Raw genomic sequence first — 19994 nt, 5'->3', positions numbered from 1 at the left:
CAAGATATCCTTTTACAAGAGGAAAAAAGTTTATATAATCCAATAGACTATATAGGGATATATATATAAGACCAAATATATTGTAGACATTACGCTTTATTAAACAACACAAACAACCTTATAGTGGTTTTGGTACCCGGTTTTGCGTACGTGACATCCAAGCTGGCTGCTTTGACACCATGGAACCCATGTACGCAAGACTAGTCAAGACCACAGGATGGTGATCAGGTCTCCTCAAAGGCGAGCTCCATGGGGCGGGCCCAATTGGAGGTGTGCGCCGAGATGGTGGTCTTCTTGTGTCGCGTGTCGATCACCCTAAAATGTTGTCTTGAGTGTGGTAGCCCGACGGTGTACACATTGACAAGGATCTCGTAGTATCAACTCATCAAGCATATGTAGAAGCTCGGTACGGACTTTCTAAAGACCACTGACTTTGGTGCTACGACCATTAGAATTCCTATCACTCAAGTGGCCCATGTCATAGTTAGCATCTACGTATTCACCTAGAGGGTGTGAATAGGTGTCACCTGAAAATTCACAACTTAAAGTAAACTAGAATCCTAAGTTAAGTGATAGTTTAAAATCTATAACAAATGGAGTAAGAGAGTGAAGTTATTGCACTTGATGCTTTTTTTATCGTGGAATTGAATACGAGAGCAATATAAAAAGTGAAGATGGTAGCAAGAACTTGGATGAGGGAGTGAAAAAAGAAATTGCAAAAAGTGAGGAACACAAGACACAACAATTTGTTTGATCGAAGTTCAACTCCGAAGAGACTACGTATTTATTGTGGTGTTCCGAAGGACGAGGGTTGCACCCAACCCTTCTCAAATGGTCCAAAGATCAAACTTGAGGCCGCAAATTTCTCTTATGATTTTCTCCTCACAAGGATCTCCGTAGACTGGAGTCTCTTGCTAGTTGTACACGATGAATGACAGCAAAAACTTCAATGGAAACAAGAGGGAAGAGTAGAGCACAACACAAAAGCAAGAATGTAGCATATAACCCCAAAAGACATATCTCAAGAGCATACTCTATCTAGAATGCCTAGTTCTACATAAATGGGAGTATTATCTTGCTTTAAGAATGCTTGGGTACTCGACGCGGGTGTGGAGGGACATTTATAGCCCAAATAGCCAATAGATCCATTGGACGAATTGCAAAAATATGCTCTGCGTTGGTGCATCGGACCATGTCCTGTGGCACATTCCCTAGGATCCTAACTAACACCTTCCTTCTGAGCGTGGTACCGGACCTCGTGCCACGTCAGCCAGTCTTTGCGTCGCCTGTTGGAGCCTGAGACAACCATTGGACCTTGGTGGTCTAATCCACATCGGGCTAGGGCGATGTGCCTGTGTCATTTGGTATCTTCTTCTTCAACCTTCTTCGATAAAGTGATTTGGCTCACCATCAGACTGGCCTAGTATGCCAGGCCATAGAGTTCTTCTCACGCTTCTAGTAAAGTTGTCTGATACACACGGATCTAAGGTTCTATGTGCCAGGCCATAGAGTTCTTCTGGCACCTCTGGTTAAAGAGTCTGGTGTGCCACCAGACTGGTCCGTGTGCCATCAAACTGGTCCGGTGCTCCCCAGACTATTGAGTTGAAATCTTTTTTCCCAAAATCTTCTTTGAATCGATTTGTCTGATCCTGGGAGCTTTTATATATTTTAGACAGACTTATTTAGAGTTTGTCCAACTAGTCAAAAGTCATATATTCGTATATTCAGCCATGATTGCCACCGCGGCAGATACCTTAATGCCATAGGGTATGACGTAGAGTTGTGTTGCCTCGGCGCCACGACCTGTCCAAAAAACATAATCAAGTCGTTCAGGTGTCTAAGGGTAAATTTTTTGGAAAAAACTAAAATACCAAAAAAAATCGGCCAAGTCATCGCTTGCCCTTCACCTTTCACTTAATACCTCTAAGTAACTGAAAGTCGCCTAGAGAGGGGGTGAATAGGCAAATCTGAAATTTATAAACTTTAAGCACAACTACAAGCCGGAGTTAGCGTTAGAAATATAATCGAGTCCGAAAGAGAGGGTGAAAACAAATCACAAGCAAATAAGGCGAATGACACGGTGATTTGCTTTACCGAGGTTCGGTTCTTGCAAACCTACTCCCCGTTGAGGTGGTCATAAAGACCGGGTCTCTTTCAACCCTTTCCCTCTCTCAAACGGTCACTTAGACCGAGTGAGCTTCTCTTCTCAATCAATTGGGACACTTAGTCCCCACAAGGACTATGACACAATTGGTGTCTCTTGCTTTGATTACAAAGAACTTGGAAACAAGAAATGGGGAAGAAGAAAAGCGATCCAAGCGCAAGAGCTCAAAAGAACACGGCAAAACTCTCTCTTCTAGTCACTATTGCTTTGAGTGGAATTGGGACTTGGAGATATTTTGATTCACTCTAATTGTGTCTTGTATTGAATGCGCTAGCCCTTGTATTGAATGTGTTGGCTGAAAACTTGGATCCTTGAAGTGTGGTGGTTGGGGGTATTTATAGCCCCAACCACCAAAGTGGCCGTTGGGGGGCTGTCTGTCGACGGGCGCACCAGACAGTCCGGTGCGTCACCGGACACTGTCCGGTGCGCCAGCCACGTCACCCAACCGTTAGGGTTTGATCGTTAGAGCTCTGACAAGTGGGGCCATCGGATAGTCCGGTGGTGCACCAGACAGTCACTGTTCACTGTCCGATGCGCCTTCTGGCACCTGCTCTGACTTTGCGCACGCAGTCCGCACTGTTCATTGTTCATTGTACACTTTTGCAGTCGACCGTTAGCGCTGTAGTCGTTACTCCACTTGGCACACTGGACAGTCCGGTGCTACACCGGACAGTCCGGTGAATTATAGCGGAGAGGCAATTCCAGAAACCCGAAGGTGGCAAGTTCAGAGTTGATCTCCCTGGCGCACCGGACAATGTCCGGTGGCGCACCGGACAGTCCGGTGCGCCAGACCAGGACAGCCTTCGGTTGACTTTTGCTCTTTTATTTGAACCCTTTCTTGGACTTTTTATTGGTTTGTGTTGAACCTTTGGCACCTGTAGAACTTATAATCTAGAGCAAACTAGTTAGTCCAATTATTTGTGTTGGGCAATTCAACCACCAAAATCATTTAGGAAAAGGTTTGACCCTATTTCTCTTTCAATCTTCCCCTTTTTGGTGATTGATGCCAACACAAACCAAAGCAAATATATAAGTGCAAAATTGAACTAGTTTGCATAAGGTAAGTGCAAAGGTTACTTGGAATTAAACCAATTTACATTTCATAAGATATGCATGGATGCTTTCTTCTAATTTAACATTTTGGACCACGCTTGCACCACATATTTTGTTTTTGCAAAATCTTTTGGAAATTCTTTTCAAAATCTTTTTGCAAATAGTCCAAGGTATATGGATAAGATAGAGAGAAGCATTTTCAAGATTTTGAAATTTTCTCCCCCTGTTTCAAATGCTTTTCCTTTGACTAAACAAAACTCCCCCTCAATGAAATTCTCCTTAGTGTTCAAGAGGGTTTTTGGATATTAATTTTGAAGAGGTCATACCAATTTGAAATTATATAAAAAATAAGATACCAAAAGAAAAACTTCTTTAATACAAATTGAAAGAACATTTTTTTGAAATTGGTGGTGGTGCGGTCCTTTTGCTTTGGGCTAATACTTTCTCCCCCTTTGGCATGAATCGCCAAAAACCGATACTAGTGAGTGAAATATAAGCCCTTTTTCAAACTTTCTCCCCTTTGGTAAATAATATAGGAGTGAAGGATTATACCAAGGTTGGAGAGCGACGCGGAGTGACGGCGAAGGATAAATAATACGATGGAGTGGAGTGGAAGCCTTGTCTTCGCCGAAGACTCCTTTTCTCTTTCAATCTATGACTTAGCATAAAATATACTTGAAAAACTTATTAGTCATAGCAAGTGAAAGAGATAATCAAAGGTATATAAATGAGCTATGTGTGCAAAGTATCAATCAAAATTCCTAGAATCAAGAATGTTTAGCTCATGCCTAAGTTTGGTAAAGGTTTTCTCATCTAGTGGTTTGGTAAAGATATCGGCTAATTGTTCTTTGGTGCTAACATAAGCAATCTCGATATCCCCCCTTTGTTGGTGATCCCTCAAAAAGTGATACCGAATGGCTATGTGCTTAGTGCGGTTGTGCTCAACGGGATTATCCGCCATGCGGATTGCACTCTCATTATCACATAGGAGAGGAACTTTGGTTAGTTTGTAACCATAGTCCCTAAGGGTTTGCCTCATCCAAAGTAATTGCGCGCAACAATGGCCTGCAGCAATGTACTCGGCTTCGGCGGTAGAAAGAGCTATAGAATTTTGTTTCTTTGAAGCCCAAGACACCAGGGATCTTCCCAAGAACTAACAAGTCCCTGATGTGCTCTTCCTATCAATCTTACACCCTGCCCAATCAGCATCGGAATAACCTATCAAAACAAAAGTGGATCCCTTGGGGTACCAAAGGCCAAACTTAGGAGTATAAACTAAATATCTCAAGATTCGTTTTTGAGAGCACCTAGAGGGGGGTGAATAGGTGATCCTGTAAAAACTTAAAACTAAATGCCACAAACTTGATTAAGTGTTAGAACAATAAAGCCAAGTGGCTAGAAAGGTGTTCTTGCAAACACAATAACCACAAGGATATCAACACAGAGAGGCACAGTGGTTTATCCCGTGGTTCGTCCAAGTTCAACACTTGCCTACTCCACGTTGTGGCGTCCTAATGGACGAGGGTTGCAATCAACCCCTCTCAAGTGATCAAAAGATCCACTTGAATACCACGGTATTTCTTTTCCTTTCACTATATCCCGTTTGCGAGGAATCTCCACAACTTGGAGTCTCTCGCCCTTACAAAAGATGATCACAAATGAACACGGAAGTAAGGATGGGATGAGCAACACACACAAGTCCACAGCAATACGCACACACACGGCCAAGACTTGAGCACAAATGAATATCTCAAAGTTCTCACTAGAACGGAGCTCAAATCACTAAGAATGTCAAACGAGTACGCAAGGACGAAGTGTGAATGATCAAGAATGCTCAAAGTGTGCTTGGTGTCTTCCTCCATGCGCCTAGGGGTCCCTTTTATAGCCCCAAGGCAGCTAGGAGCCGTTGAGAGCATTCCAGGAAGACAATTCTTGCCTTATGTCGATTGGCGCACCGGACAGTCCGGTGCACCACCGGACACTGTCCGGTGCGGATTTCTTTCCTGTTTTGGCGCAGCCGACCGTTGAAGGTTTAGAGCCGTTGGCGCACCGGACACTGTCTGGTGCACACCGGACAGTCCGGTGCCCCCTTCAGACCGTTGGCCCGGCCACGCGTCACACGCGGATTGCGCGGGCGACCGTTGGCTCGGCCGACCGTTGGCTCACCGGACAGTCCGGTGCACACCGGACAGTCCGGTGAATTTTAGTCGTACGCCGTCGACGAATTCCCGAGAGCGGCCTTTTCACCAGAGCCAGCCTGCACCACCGGACACTGTCCGGTGCACCACCGGACAGTCTGGTGCACCCAGACTGAGCAGAGTCTTAGCTGCTCGAGCCAAGTCTTTTCCAATTGTCTTTTCTCTGATTCTCGCACTTAGTCAAATATGTTAGTACACAAAAACCAATGTACTAAGTCTAGAATCATACCTTTGTATTGATTTGCACTTTGTCCACCATTTGGCATATACTCATTCCCTTAATATGTGTTGGGCACTTAATCACCAAAATCTAATAGAAATGGCCCAAGGGCACATTTCCCTTTCAATCTCCCCCTTTTTGGTGATTTATGCCAACACAACAAAAAGCAACTAAAAGAAGTGCAACATCAATGCAAATGAGAACACAAATTTGTTTTGGTTCAAATTTGGCATATTTGGATCATTCTTTGCCACCACTTGGTTTGTTTTTGCAAATCAAACTCAATTTCCTATCTCTATGTCAAATTCACTTGTTGAGGCATAGAGAAAGGTATTCCAAGAGAGATTGATCACTGATTCAAAAACTCCCCCTATTTCCCCTATTTCCCATAATCAAACATTCTTCCCACAAGAGACCAACTTTTGACAAAAAGAGACATTTAGAATTTTGACAAATCAAAAATCCTAACTCTACTATTCTCAAGTGGTAGCTGATCCATTTATTGCTTTGGCCCTTAATTTCTCCCCCTTTGGCATCAAGCACCAAAACGGAATCATTTTTGGCCCTTAAACCCCATTGCCTCACCAAATTTGTCAATTAAGAGCAAAAGGCAATGAGAGACATGGAGATGAACTTGGAGTAAGTTACCCTCTTATCGGAGTGCAGTGTAAGTCTTTCATGGTCCAAGTCCACCTTTCCCTTTCAATCCACCTTTGAGACTAATTTAAGAACACTCAAGCACATGGTTAGTCCTAAAGAGTCAAGTTGTAGCACATCTCCCCCTAAATATGTGCATCACTTGCAAATGGACTTGTGAGGTCCGGGGAGTGCTTGTACAACTTGAGCACCATAAATAAACAACAAAATGCATAAGGAACATGATCAAGGCATAAAACACATGTATGCTATAAATCAATCCAAGTTCCGTGAATCTAAGATATTTAGCTCACTACACAGCCTGCAAAAGGTCTTCTCATCTAGAGGCTTGGTAAAGATATCGGCTAGCTGGTTCTCGGTGCTAACATAAAACACTTCGATATCTCCCTTTTGCTGGTGGTCTCTCAAAAAGTGATGCCGGATGTCTATGTGCTTAGTGCGGCTGTGTTCAACAGGATTATCCGCCATGCGGATAGCACTCTCATTATCACACAGGAGTGGGACTTTGCTCAGATTGTAGCCAAAGTCCCGGAGGGTTTGCCTCATCCAAAGTAGTTGCACGCAACACTGTCCTGTGGCAACATACTCGGCCTCAGCGGTGGATAGGGCAACAGAAGTTTGTTTCTTAGAACTCCAGGTCACCAGGGACCTTCCTAAGAATTGACACGTCCCTGATGTACTCTTCCTATCAACCTTACATCCAGCATAATCGGAGTCTGAATATCCAATCAAGTCAAAGGTAGACCCCTTTGGATACCAGATCCCGAAGCAAGGCGTAGCAACTAAATATCTAAGAATTCGCTTCACGACCACTAGGTGACACTCCCTTGGATCGGATTGAAATCTAGCACACATGCATACACTAAGCATAATATCCGGTCTACTAGCACATAAGTAAAGTAAGGAACCTATCATAGACCGGTATGCTTTTTGATCAACGGACTTACCTCCTTTGTTGAGGTCGACGTGTCCGTTAGTTCCCATTGGAGTCTTTGCGGGCTTGGCGTCCTTCATCCCAAATCGCTTGATCAAGTCTTGTGTGTACTTCGTTTGGGAGATAAAAGTGTCGTCCTTGAGTTGCTTCACTTGGAACCCAAGGAAGTAGTTCAACTCGCCCATCATCGACATTTCAAACTTTTGAGTCATCACCCTGCTAAACTCTTCACAAGACTTTTGGTTAGTAGAACCAAATATTATGTCATTGACATAAATTTGGCACACAAATAAGTCACCATCACAAGTCTTAGTGAATAAAGTCGGATAGGCTTTCCCAACCTTGAAAGCATTAGCAATTAAAAAGTCTCTAAGGCATTCGTACCATGCTCTTGGGGCTTGCTTAAGTCCATAGAGCTCCTTAGAGAGCTTACACACGTGGTCGGGGTACCGTTCATCCTCAAAGCCAGGGGGTTGCTCTACATACACCTTCTCCTTGATTGGCCCGTTGAGGAAAGCGCTCTTCACATCCATTTGGAACAACCTAAAAGAATGGTGAGCGACATAGGCTAACAATATGCGAATTGACTCTAGCCTAGCCATAGGAGCAAAAGTCTCCTCAAAGTCCAAACCTGTGACTTGGGCATAACCTTTTGCCACAAGTCTAGCCTTGTTCCTTGTCACCACTCCGTGCTCGTCTTGTTTGTTGCGGAACACCCACTTGGTTCCCACAACGTTTTGCTTGGGACGTGGCACCCGTGTCCAAACTTCATTTCTCTTGAAATTGTTGAGCTCCTCCTGCATGGCCAACACCCAGTCCGGATCTAGCAAGGCCTCTTCTACCCTGAAAGGCTCAATAGAAGAGACAAACGAGTAATGCTCACAAAAATTAACTAATCTAGAGCGAGTAGTTACTCCCTTGCTAATATCACCCAATATCTGGTTGACGGGATGATTCCTTTGAATCGTCGCTCGAACTTGAGTTGGAGGGGCTTGAGGTGCTTCTTCCTCCATAACATGATCGTCTTGTGCTCCCCCTTGATCACACGCCTCTTCTTGATGAACCTGTTCATCATCTTGAGTTGGGGGTTGCACCATTGTTGAGGAAGAAGGTTGATTTTGCTCAGTTTGTTCCTGTGGTCGCACATCTCCAATTGCCATGGTGCGTATGGCGGACGTTGGAACATCTTCTTCATCTATATCATCAAGATCAACAGCTTGCTCTCTTGGAGAGCCATTAGTCTCATCAAATACAACGTCACTAGAGACTTCAACCAAACCCGATGATTTGTTGAAGACCCTATACGCCTTTGTATTTGAGTCATAACCTAACAAAAACCCTTCTACAGCTTTGGGAGCAAACTTAGAATTTCTACCTTTCTTCACTAGAATATAACATTTGCTCCCAAATACACGAAAGTATGAAACGTTGGGTTTGTTACCGGTTAGAAGCTCATACGAAGTCTTCTTGAGGAGGCAATGAAGATAGACCCGGTTTATGGCGTGGCAAGCCGTGTTCACGGCTTCCGACCAAAACCGCTCGGGCGTCTTGAACTCTCCAAGCATCGTCCTCGCCATGTCGATGAGCGTCATGTTCTTCCTCTCTGCCACACCATTTTGCTGTGGTGTGTAGGGAGCGGAGAACTCATGCTTGATTCCTTCCTCCTCAAGATACTCCTCCACTTGAAGGTTCTTAAACTCGGACCCGTTGTCGCTCCTTATCTTCTTCACCTTGAGCTCAAACTCATTTTGAGCTCTCCTTAGGAAGCGCTTGAGGGTCCCTTGGGTTTCAGATTTATCCTGCAAAAAGAATACCCAAGTGAAGCGGGAAAAATCATCAACAATTACTAAACCGTACTTACTTCCCCCGATGCTAAGATAGGCGACGGGTCCGAAGAGGTCCATATGTAGCAGCTCCATGGGTCTTGATGTGGTCATCACGTTCTTGCTGTGATGAGCATTTCCCACTTGTTTACCTGCTTGACAAGCTGCACAAGGTCTATCTTTTTCGAAATTCACATTTGTTAGACCTAGCACATGTTCTCCCTTTAGAAGTTTGTGAAGGTTCTTCATCCCCACATGTGCTAAACGGCGATGCCACAGCCAGCCCATGCTAGTCTTAGCTATTAAGCATGCATCTAGACCGGCCTCCTCCTTTGCAAAATCAACTAAATAAAGTTTGTCGTCTAGTACACCCTTAAAAGCTAATGAACCATCACTTCTTCTAAAGACAGACACATCTACATTTGTGAATAGGCAATTATAACCCATATTGCAAAGTTGACTAACGGACAACAAGTTATAACCGAGCGACTCAACTAAAAACACATTAGAAATGGAGTGCTCGAAAGAAATAGCAATCTTTCCTAGCCCTTTAACCTTGCCTTGATTCCCGTCACCGAATATGATTGAATCTTGGAAATCTTTGTTCTTGACGTAGGAGGTGAACATCTTCTTCTCCCCCGTCATGTGGTTTGTGCATCCGCTGTCGATAATCCAGCTTGAGCCCCCGGATGCATAAACCTGAAAGGCAATTTAGGCTTGAGTTTTAGGTACCCAACTCTTGTTGGGTCCTACAAGGTTAGTAACAATGGTCTTAGGGACCCAAATGCAAGTTTTATCTCCCTTGCATTTTGCCCCTAATTTCCTAGTAATCACCTTCTTATCCTTTCTACAAATTGCAAAGGAAGCATTGCAAGCATGATAAATTGTAGAAGGTTCATTAACTATTTTCCTAGGAACATGAGCAACATTTCTCTTAGGCATATGATGAATGACATTTTTCCTAGGCATATCTCTACCATGCACATAGGAAGAACTTGAAGCAAACATTGCATTTGAATCATAAGCATTACAACTCCTATCATGATGAACATTTCTAGAAAATTTCCTATCATAAATAAATGCATGATTCTTTTGAGCACTATTAGCCATAGGGGCCTTCCCTTTTTCCTTGGTGGAGATGGGAGCCTTATGACTTGTTAGGTTCTTGGCTTCCTTCTTAAAGCCAAGCCCATCCTTAATTGAGGGGTGTCTACCAATCGTGTAGGCATCCCTTGCAAATTTTAATTTATCGAATTCATTTTTGCTAGTCTTAAGTTGAGCATTAAGACTAGTCACTTCATCATTTAATTTAGAAATGGCAACTAGGTGTTTACTACAAGCATCAACATTAAAATCCTTACACTTATTGCAGATCACAACATGTTCTTCACAAGAGGTTGATTTATTAGCTATTTCTAACTTAACATTCAAGTCATCATTGATACTCTTTAAGCTAGAAATGGATTCATGGCATGTAGACAATTCACATGAAAGCATTTCATTTCTTTTAATTTCTAAAGCAAGAGAATTTTGCGCACTTACAAATTTATCATGCTCTTCATATAAAAGATCTTCTTGCTTTTCTAAAAGTCTATTCTTCTTATTCAAAGCATCAATCAATTCATTGATCTTATCAATTTTAGTTCTATCTAATCCTTTGAATAAACATGCATAGTCTATTTCATCATCACTTGAAGAAGCATACATAGTATTATTTCGAGTACTTACCTTCTTCTCCTTTGCCATGAGGCATGTGTGATGCTCGTTGGGGAAGAGGGACGATTTGTTGAAGGCCGAGGCGGCGAGTCCTTCGTCGTCGGAGTCGGACGATGAACAATCCGAGTCCCACTCCTTGCCAAGGTGTGCCTCGCCCTTAGCCTTATTGTAGGTCTTCTTCTTTTCCCTCTTCTTTTCTTGATCCTGGTCACTATCATTATCGGGACAATTAGCAATAAAATGACCAACCTTACCACACTTGAAGCAGGAGCGCTTTCCCTTCGTCTTGCTTTTGTTGGGATGCTCCTTGCGACCTTTGAGCGCCGTCTTGAAACGCTTGATGATGAGGGCCATTTCTTCCTCGTTAAGCCCGATCGCCTCAACTTGCGCCACCTTGCTAGGTAGCACCTCCCTGCTCCTTGTTGCTTTGAGAGCAACAGTTTGAGGCTCGTGGATTGGGCCATTCAACACATCATCAACATATCTTGCCTCCTTGATCATCATCCGCCCGCTTACAAACTTTCCAAGTATTTCCTCGGGCGTCATCTTGGTGTACCTAGGATTCTCACGAATAGAGTTAACAAGATGAGGATCAAGGACGGTGAAAGACCTTAGCATAAGTCGGACGACATCGTGGTCCGTCCATCGCGTGCTTCCATAGCTCCTTATTTTGTTGACGAGGGTCTTGAGCCTGTTGTACGTTTGGGTTGGCTCCTCCCCCCTGATCATTGCGAACCTTCCTAGTTCGCCTTCCGCCAACTCCATCTTGGTGAGCATGGTGACGTCGTTCCCCTCATGTGAGATCTTGAGGGTGTCCCAGATCTGCTTGGCATTGTCCAAGCCGCTCACCTTATTGTATTCTTCCCTGCACAAGGATGCTAGAAGAACAGTAGTAGCTTGTGCATTCTTATAGATTTGTTCATTGATAAACATAGAATTTTCCGAACTATCAAATTGCATTCCATTTTCTACTATCTCCCATATACTTGGATGAAGAGAGAACAAATGACTACGCATTTTGTGACTCCAAAATCCGTAGTCCTCTCCATCAAAGTGAGGAGGTTTACCAAGTGGAATAGAAAGCAAATGAGCATTGGAATTATGCGGAATACGAGAGTAATCAAAATAAAAGTTCGAGTTAACCGTTTTCTTTTTCTCCTCGTATTCGTCGTCCTTTTGAGAAGAGGAAGATTCGTCGCTGTCGTAGTAGACAACCTTCCTGATGTGCCTCTTCTTCTTTCCATCTTTCTTCTTTTGACTCGAGCCAGAGTCATTGACTTTGTCATCCCTTGGCTCGTTGAAGATGGACTCCTTCTCATTGTCGTTGACCACCATCCCCTTTCCCTTAGGATCCATCTCTTCAGGCGATTAGTCCCTTTCTTGAAGAGAACGGCTTCGATACCAATTGAGAGCACCTAGAGGGGGGGGGTGAATAGGTGATCCTGTAAAAACTTAAAACTTAATGCCACAAACTTGATTAAGTGTTAGAACAATAAAGCCAAGTGGCTAGAAAGGAGTTCTTGCAAACACAATAACCACAAGGATATCAACACAGAGAGGCACAGTGGTTTATCCCGTGGTTCGGCCAAGTTCAACACTTGCCTACTCCACATTGTGCCGTCCCAATGGACGAGGGTTGCAATGAACCCCTCTCAAGTGATCCAAAGATCCACTTGAATACCACGGTATTACTTTTCCTTTCACTATATCCCGTTTGCGAGGAATCTCCACAACTTGGAGTCTCTCGCCCTTACAAAAGATGATCACAAATGAGCACGGAAGTAAGGATGGGATGAGCAACACACACAAGTCCACAGCAATACGCACACACACACACACGACCAAGACTTGAGCACAAATGAATATCTCAAAGTTCTCACTAAAACAGAGCTCAAATCACTAAGAATGTCAAACGAGTACGCAAGGACGAAGTGTGAATGATCAAGAATGCTCAAAGTGTGCTTGGTGTCTTCCTCCATGCGCCTAGGGGTCCCTTTTATAGCCCGAAGGCAGCTAGGAGCCGTTGAGAGCATTCCAGGAAGGCAATTCTTGCCTTATGTCGATTGGCGCACCGGACACTGTCCGGTGCGGATTTCTTTCTTGTTTTGGCGCAACCGACCGTTGAAGGTTTGGAGCCGTTGGCGCACCGGACACTGTCAGGTGCCCCCTTCAGACCGTTGGCCCGGCCACGCGTCACGCGCGGATTGTGCGGCCGACCGTTGGCTCGGCCGACCGTTGGCTCACCGGACAGTCTGGTGCACACCAGACAGTCTGGTGAATTTTAGCCGTACGCCGCCGACGAATTCCCGAGAGCGGCCTTTTCACCAGAGCCAGCCTGGCGCACCGGACACTGTCCGGTGCACCACCGAACAGTCCGGTGCACCCAGACTGAGCAGAGTCTTGGCTGCTCGAGCCAAGTCTTTTCCAATTGTCTTTTCTCTTATTCTCGCACTTAGTCAAATATGTTAGTACACAAAAACCAATGTACTAAGTCTAGAATCATACCTTTGTATTGATTTGCACTTTGTCCACCCTTTGGCATATACTCATTCCCTTAATGTGTGTTGGGCATTTAATCACCAAAATCTAATAGAAATGGCCCTTTCAGTTTTACGGCCCTAAGGTGAACTTTCTTAGGATCGGCTTGGAATCTTGCACACATGCATACGAAAAGCATAATATCCGGTCGAGATGCACATAAATAAAGTAGGGATCCTATCATCGACTGGTATACCTTTTGATCTACGGATTTACCTCCTGTGTCGAGGTCGAGATGCCCATTAGTTCCCATGGGTGTCTTGATGGGCTTGGCATCCTTCATCCCAAAGTTGGTGAGTATGTCTTGAATGTACTTCGTTTGGCTGATGAAGATACCCTCTTGAAGTTGCTTGACTTGAAATCCTAAGTAATACTTCAACTCCCCCATCATAGACATCTTGAATTTTTGAACCATTGTCCTACTAAACTCTTCACAAGTAGATTTGTTAGTAGACCCAAATATGATATCATCGACATAAATTTGGCATACAAACAAATTATTTGCAATTGTTTTAGTAAAGAGAGTAGGATCGACTTTTCTGACTTTGAAGCCATTAGCGATAAGAAAATCTCTTAGGCATTCATACCATGCTCTTGGGGCTTGCTTGAGCCCATAAAGCGCCTTAGAGAGTTTACACATGGTTAGGATACTCACTATCTTCAAAGCCGGGAGGTTGCTCAACATAGACCTCCTCCTTGATTGGTCCATTGAGGAAGACACTTTTCACGTCCATTTGATAGAGCTTAAAGCCATGGTAAGTAGCATTGGCAAGTAAAATGCGAATTGACTCAAGCCTAGCTACGGGTGCATAGGTTTCACCAAAATCCAAACCTTCAACTTGTGAATATCCCTTGGCTACAAGTCGAGCTTTGTTCCTTGTCACCACACCATGCTCATCTTGCTTGTTGCGGAAGACCCACTTGGTTCCTACAACATTTTGGTTAGGGCGTGGAACTAAATGCCATACCTTATTCCTCATGAAGTTGTTGAGTTCCTCTTGCATTGCCAACACCCAATCCGAATCCCTTAATGCGTCTTCCACCCTGTATGGCTCAATAGAAGACACAAAGGAGTAATGTTCACAAAAATGAGCAACACGAGATCGAGTGTTTACCCCTTATGAATATCGCCGAGGATGGAGTTCACGGGGTGATCTCGTTGTATTGCTTGGTGGACTCTTGGGTGTGGCGGTCTTGGACCCTCATCATCTTCCTTGTCTTGATCATTGGCATCTCCCCCTTGATCATTGTCCTCTTCTTGAGGTGGCTCATCTTCTTGATCTTCATTTTCATCCTCTTGAGCTTGATCCTCATCTTGAGTTGGTGGAGATGCTTGATTTGAAGGTGATGGTTGATCTTGTGTTTGTGGAGGCTCTTCGGATTCCTTAGGACACACATCCCCAATGGACATGTTCCTTAGCGCGATGCACGGAGCCTCTTCATCATCTAGCTCATCAAGATCAACTTGCTCTACTTGAGAGCCGTTAGTATCATCAAACACAATGTCACAAAAAACTTCAACTAGTCCAGTGGACTTGTTAAAGACTCTATATGCCCTTGTGTTTGAGTCATAACCAAGTAAAAAGCCTTCTACAGCCTTAGGAGCAAATTTAGATTTTCTACCTCTTTTAACAAGAATAAAGCATTTGCTACCAAAGACTCTAAAATATGAAACATTGGGCTTTTTACCGGTGAGGAGTTCATACGATGTTTTCTTGAGGATTCGGTGAAGGTAGAGACGGTTGATGGCGTAGCAAGCGATGTTGATTGCTTCCGCCCAAAACCGGTCCGAAGTCTTGTATTCATCAAGCATGGTCCTCGCCATGTCAAGTAGAGTTCTATTCTTCCTTTCCACTACACCATTTTGTTGTGGTGTGTAGGGAGAAGAGAACTCATGCTTGATGCCCTCATCCTCAAGAAAGCCTTCTATTTGTGAGTTCTTGAACTCCGTCCCGTTGTCGCTTCTAATCTTTTTGATCCTTAAGCCGAACTCATTTTGAGCCCGTCTCAAGAATCCCTTTAAGGTCTCTTGGGTTTGAGATTTATCCTGGAAAAAGAACACCCAAGTGAAGCGAGAATAGTCATCCACAATAACTAGACAGTACTTACTCCCGCCGATGCTTATGTAAGCAATCGGGCCGAATAGGTCCATGTGGAGTAGCTCAAGTGGCCTGTCGGTCATCATGATGTTCTTGTATGGATGAGGAACACCAACTTGCTTTGCTGCTTGACATGCACTACAAACCCTGTCTTTCTCAAAATGAACATTTGTTAGTCCCAAAATGTGCTCTCCCTTTAGAAGCTTATGAAGATTCTTCATCCCAACGTGGGCTAGTCGGCGATGCCAAAGCCAACCCATGTTAGTCTTAGCAATTAAGCAAGTGTCGAGTTCAACTCTATTAAAATCAACTAAGTATAGCTGACCCTCTAACACTCCCTTAAATGCTACTGAATCATCACTTCTTCTAAAGACAGTTACACCTATATCCGTAAAAAGACAATTGTAGCCCATTTTGCATAATTGTGAAACTGAAAGCAAGTTGTAATCTAAAGAATCTACAAGAAAAACATTGGAAATAGAATGGTCAGGTGATATAGCATTTTTACCAAGTCCTTTGACAAAAACTTGATTTCCATCCCCGAATGTGATAGCTCTTTGGGGATCACGGTTTTTCTCATAGGAGGAGAACATCCTTTTCTCCCCAGTCATGTGGTTTGTGCATCCGCTATCAATTATCCAACTTGAGCCCTCGGATGCATAAACCTACAAAACAAGTTTAGGCCTTGTTCTTAGGTACCCAAATGGTATTGGGTCCTTTCACATTAGAAACAAGCACCTTGGGTACCCAAACACAAGTCTCTGAGCCCTTGTGTTTGGCCCCAACATATTTAGCAACTACTTTGCCTGATTTGTTAGTTAAACATATGATGCATCAGAAGTCTTAAATGCAATGTTATGATCATTTGATGCAATAGGAGATTTCTTTTTAGGCATTTTAACATGTGTAGCACGCCTGGAGCTAGAAGCCTCATTCTTATAAATAAAAGCATGGTGAGAAACCGAATGAGTCTTCTTAGCATGAATTCTCCTAATCTTATCCTCAGGATAACCAGCAGGATATAAAATATAGCCCTCGTTGTCCTGAGGCATGGGAGCCTTGCCCTTAACAATATTAGACAATCTTTTAGGGGCATTGAGTTTGACATTGTGTCCCTGTTGGAAGCCAATGCCATCCTTAATGCTAGGACGTCTCCCACTATAAAGCATACTACGAGCAAATTTAAATTTTTCATTCTCTAGTTCATGCTCGACAATTTTAGCATCTAATTTTGCTATATGATCATTTTGTTGTTTAATCATAGCAATGTGATCATGGATAGCATCAACATTAACATCTCTACATCTAGTGCAAATAGAGACATGACTAACAGTAGATGTAGAGGGTTTGCAAGCATTTAGTTCATCAATCTTAGCATGTAACATGACATTTTCATTTCTAAGATTGGAAACAATATCATTGCAAACATTTAAATTTTTAGCCTTAGTAATCAATTTATCATTTTCTATCCTAAGGCTAGCAATTGATTCATTCAACTTGTCAATCTTAGCAATCAAATTAGCATTATCATTTTAAGTTTGACAAGAGAATCATCACAAATATTTAATTTCTCAACCTTAGCAATTAATATAGCATTCTCATTTCTAAGGTTGAAAATAGTATCATGGCAAGTGCTTAGCTCACTAGTTAATTTTTCACATTTTTCTACTTCCTGAGCATAAGCATTTTTAACCTTAACATGCTTCTTGTTCTCTTTAATAAGGAAGTCCTCTTGGCTATCCAAGAGTTCATCCTTCTCATGAATAGCTCCTATCAATTCATTTAACTTTTCCTTTTGTTGCATGTTTAGGTTGGCAAAAAGGGCAAGCAAATTATCCTCATCATCACTAGAGTTCTCCTAATCACTAGATGTTGCATATTTAGTGGAGGCTCTAGATTTTATCTTCTTTTTGCCGTCTTTTGCCATGAGGCACTTGTGGCCGACGTTGGGGAAGAGGAGACCCTTGTTGACGGCGATGTTTGCGGCGTCCTCGTTGGAGGAGGAATCGGTGGAGCTCTCATCAGAGTCCCACTCTCGGCAAACATGGGCATCGTCGCCCTTCTTCTTGTAATACTTCTTCTTCTCCTTCCTTCTTCCCTTCTTGTCGTCGCCCCTGTCACTGTCACTAGAAATAGGACATTTTGCTATAAAGTGACCGAGCTTACCACACTTGTAGCAAACTTTCATGGAGCGGGGCTTGTAGTCCTTCCCCCTCCTTTGCTTGAGGATTTGGTGAAAGCTTTTGATGATTAAAACCATCTCCTTATTGTCGAGCTTGGAGGCGTCGATGGGGAGCCTACTTGACGTAGACTCTTCTTTCTTCTCCTCTGTTGCTTTGAAGGCAACGGGTTGCACCTCGGGTGTGGAGGTGGCGCCACGCTCGATGATTTGTTTGGAGCCTTTGCTCATCAACTCAAAGCTCACAAACTTTCCTATCACTTCCTCGGGAGACATTAGTTTATATCTAGGATCACCATGAATTAATTGAACTTGAGTAGGGTTAAGAAAAACGAGTGGTCTAAGAATAACCTTGACCATTTCATGGTCATCCCATTTGGTGCTCCCGAGGTTGCGCACTTGGTTCACCAAGGTTTTGAGTCGGTTGTACATGGCTTGTGGATCCTCTCCTTGGTTGAGCATAAATTGACCGAGCTCCCCCTCGATCGTTTCCCGCTTGGTGATCTTGGTCACCTTGTCTCCTTCATGCACGGTCTTGAGCACGTCCCAAATCTCTTTGGCACTCTTCAACCCTTGCACCTTATTATACTCCTCTCGACTTAGAGAGGCGAGGAGTATAGTAGTGGCTTGAGAGTTGAAGTGCCGGATTTAGGCTACCTCGTCCGAGTCATAGCCTTCATCCCCCATGGATGGTTCCTGCGCTCCAAATTCTACAATGTCCCAAATGCTAGCATGGAGTGAGGTTAGATGGTTCCTCATATTATCACTCCACATACAATAACCTTCACCGTTAAAAACCGGTGGTTTGCCTAGTGGGACAGAAAGTAAGGAGTGCATTTGGAAATGCGAGGATAGCATAAGGGGATCTTACTAAACTTCTTGCGCTCATGGCGCTTAGAAGTGACGGACGGCGTGTCGGAGCCGGAGGTCGAAGGCGATGAAGAGCCGGTCTCATAGTAGACCACTTTCTTCATTTTCTTCTTGTCGCCACTCCGGTGCGACTTGACGCGGAGGGGTGATTCCTCCCTCTTCTTGTTGCCGGACTCTCCCGATGGAGCTTTCCCGTGGCTTGTGTCGGGCTTCTCGCTGGTCTCCATCTCCTTCTTGGCATGAGCTCCCGACATCACTTCGAGTGGTTAGGCTCTAATGAAGTACCGAGCTCTGATACCAATTGAAAGTCGCCTAGAGTGGGGGTGAATAGGCAAACCTGAAATTTATAAACTCTAATCACAACTACAAGCCGGAGTTAGCGTTAGAAATATAATCGAGTCCGAAAGAGAGGGTGAAAACAAATCACAAGCAAATTAGGCGAATGACACAGTGATTTATTTTACCGAGGTTCGGTTCTTGCAAACCTACTCCCCGTTGAGGTGGTCACAAAGACCGGGTCTCTTTCAACCCTTTCCCTCTCTCAAACGGTCACTTAGACCGAGTGAGCTTCTATTCTCAATCAATTGGGACACTTAGTCCCCACAAGGACCACCACATAATTGGTGTCTCTTGCTTTGATTACAAAGAACTTGGAAACAAGAAATGGGGAAGAAGAAAAGCGATCCAAGCGCAAGAGCTCAAAAGAACACGACAAAACTCTCTCTTCTAGTCACTATTGCTTTGAGTGGAATTAGGACTTGGAGAGATTTTGATTCACTCTAATTGTGTCTTGTATTGAATGCACTAGCTCTTGTATTGAATGTGTTGGCTGAAAACTTGGATCCTTGAAATGTGGTGGTTGGGGGGTATTTATAGCCCCAACCACCAAAGTGGCTGTTGGGGGGCTGTCTGTCGATGGGCGCACCGGACAGTCTGGTGCGCCACCAGACACTGTCCGGTGCGCCAGCCACGTCACCCAACTGTTAGGGTTCGACCGTTGGAGCTCTAACAAGTGGGGGCCACCGGACAATCCGGTGGTGCACCAGACAGTCACTGTTCACTATCTGGTGCGCCTTCTGGCGCCTGCTTTGACTCTGCGCGCGCAGGCCGCACTGTTCACTGTTTACTGTACACTTTTGCAGTCGACCGTTGGCGCTATAGCCGTTACTCCGCTTGGCACACCGGACAGTCCGGTGAATTATAGCGGAGAGGCAATTCCAAAAACCCAAAGGTGGCAAGTTCGGAGTTAATCTCCCTGGTGCACCGGACACTGTCCGGTGCGCCAGACCAGGACAGCCTTCGGTTGTCTTTTGCTCTTTTTATTTGAACCATTTCTTGTATTTTTATTGGTTTGTGTTGAACCTTTGGCACGTGTAGAACTTATAATCTAGAGCAAACTAGTTAGTCCAATTATTTGTGTTGGGCAATTCAACCACCAAAATCATTTAGGAAAATGTTTGACCCTATTTCCCTTTGAGTAACCTACTTGATACCTTCACCTCCTAAAGATTACCATGTCTTGTCAATGCTTAGGCCATCTCCA

The sequence above is a fragment of the Zea mays genome, chromosome 1, assembly GCF_902167145.1.
Source record: "Zea mays cultivar B73 chromosome 1, Zm-B73-REFERENCE-NAM-5.0, whole genome shotgun sequence".
NCBI lineage: Eukaryota > Viridiplantae > Streptophyta > Magnoliopsida > Poales > Poaceae > Zea > Zea mays.
The sequence above is the reverse complement of the archived record's forward strand: the minus strand, read 5'-3'. Positions refer to the sequence as shown.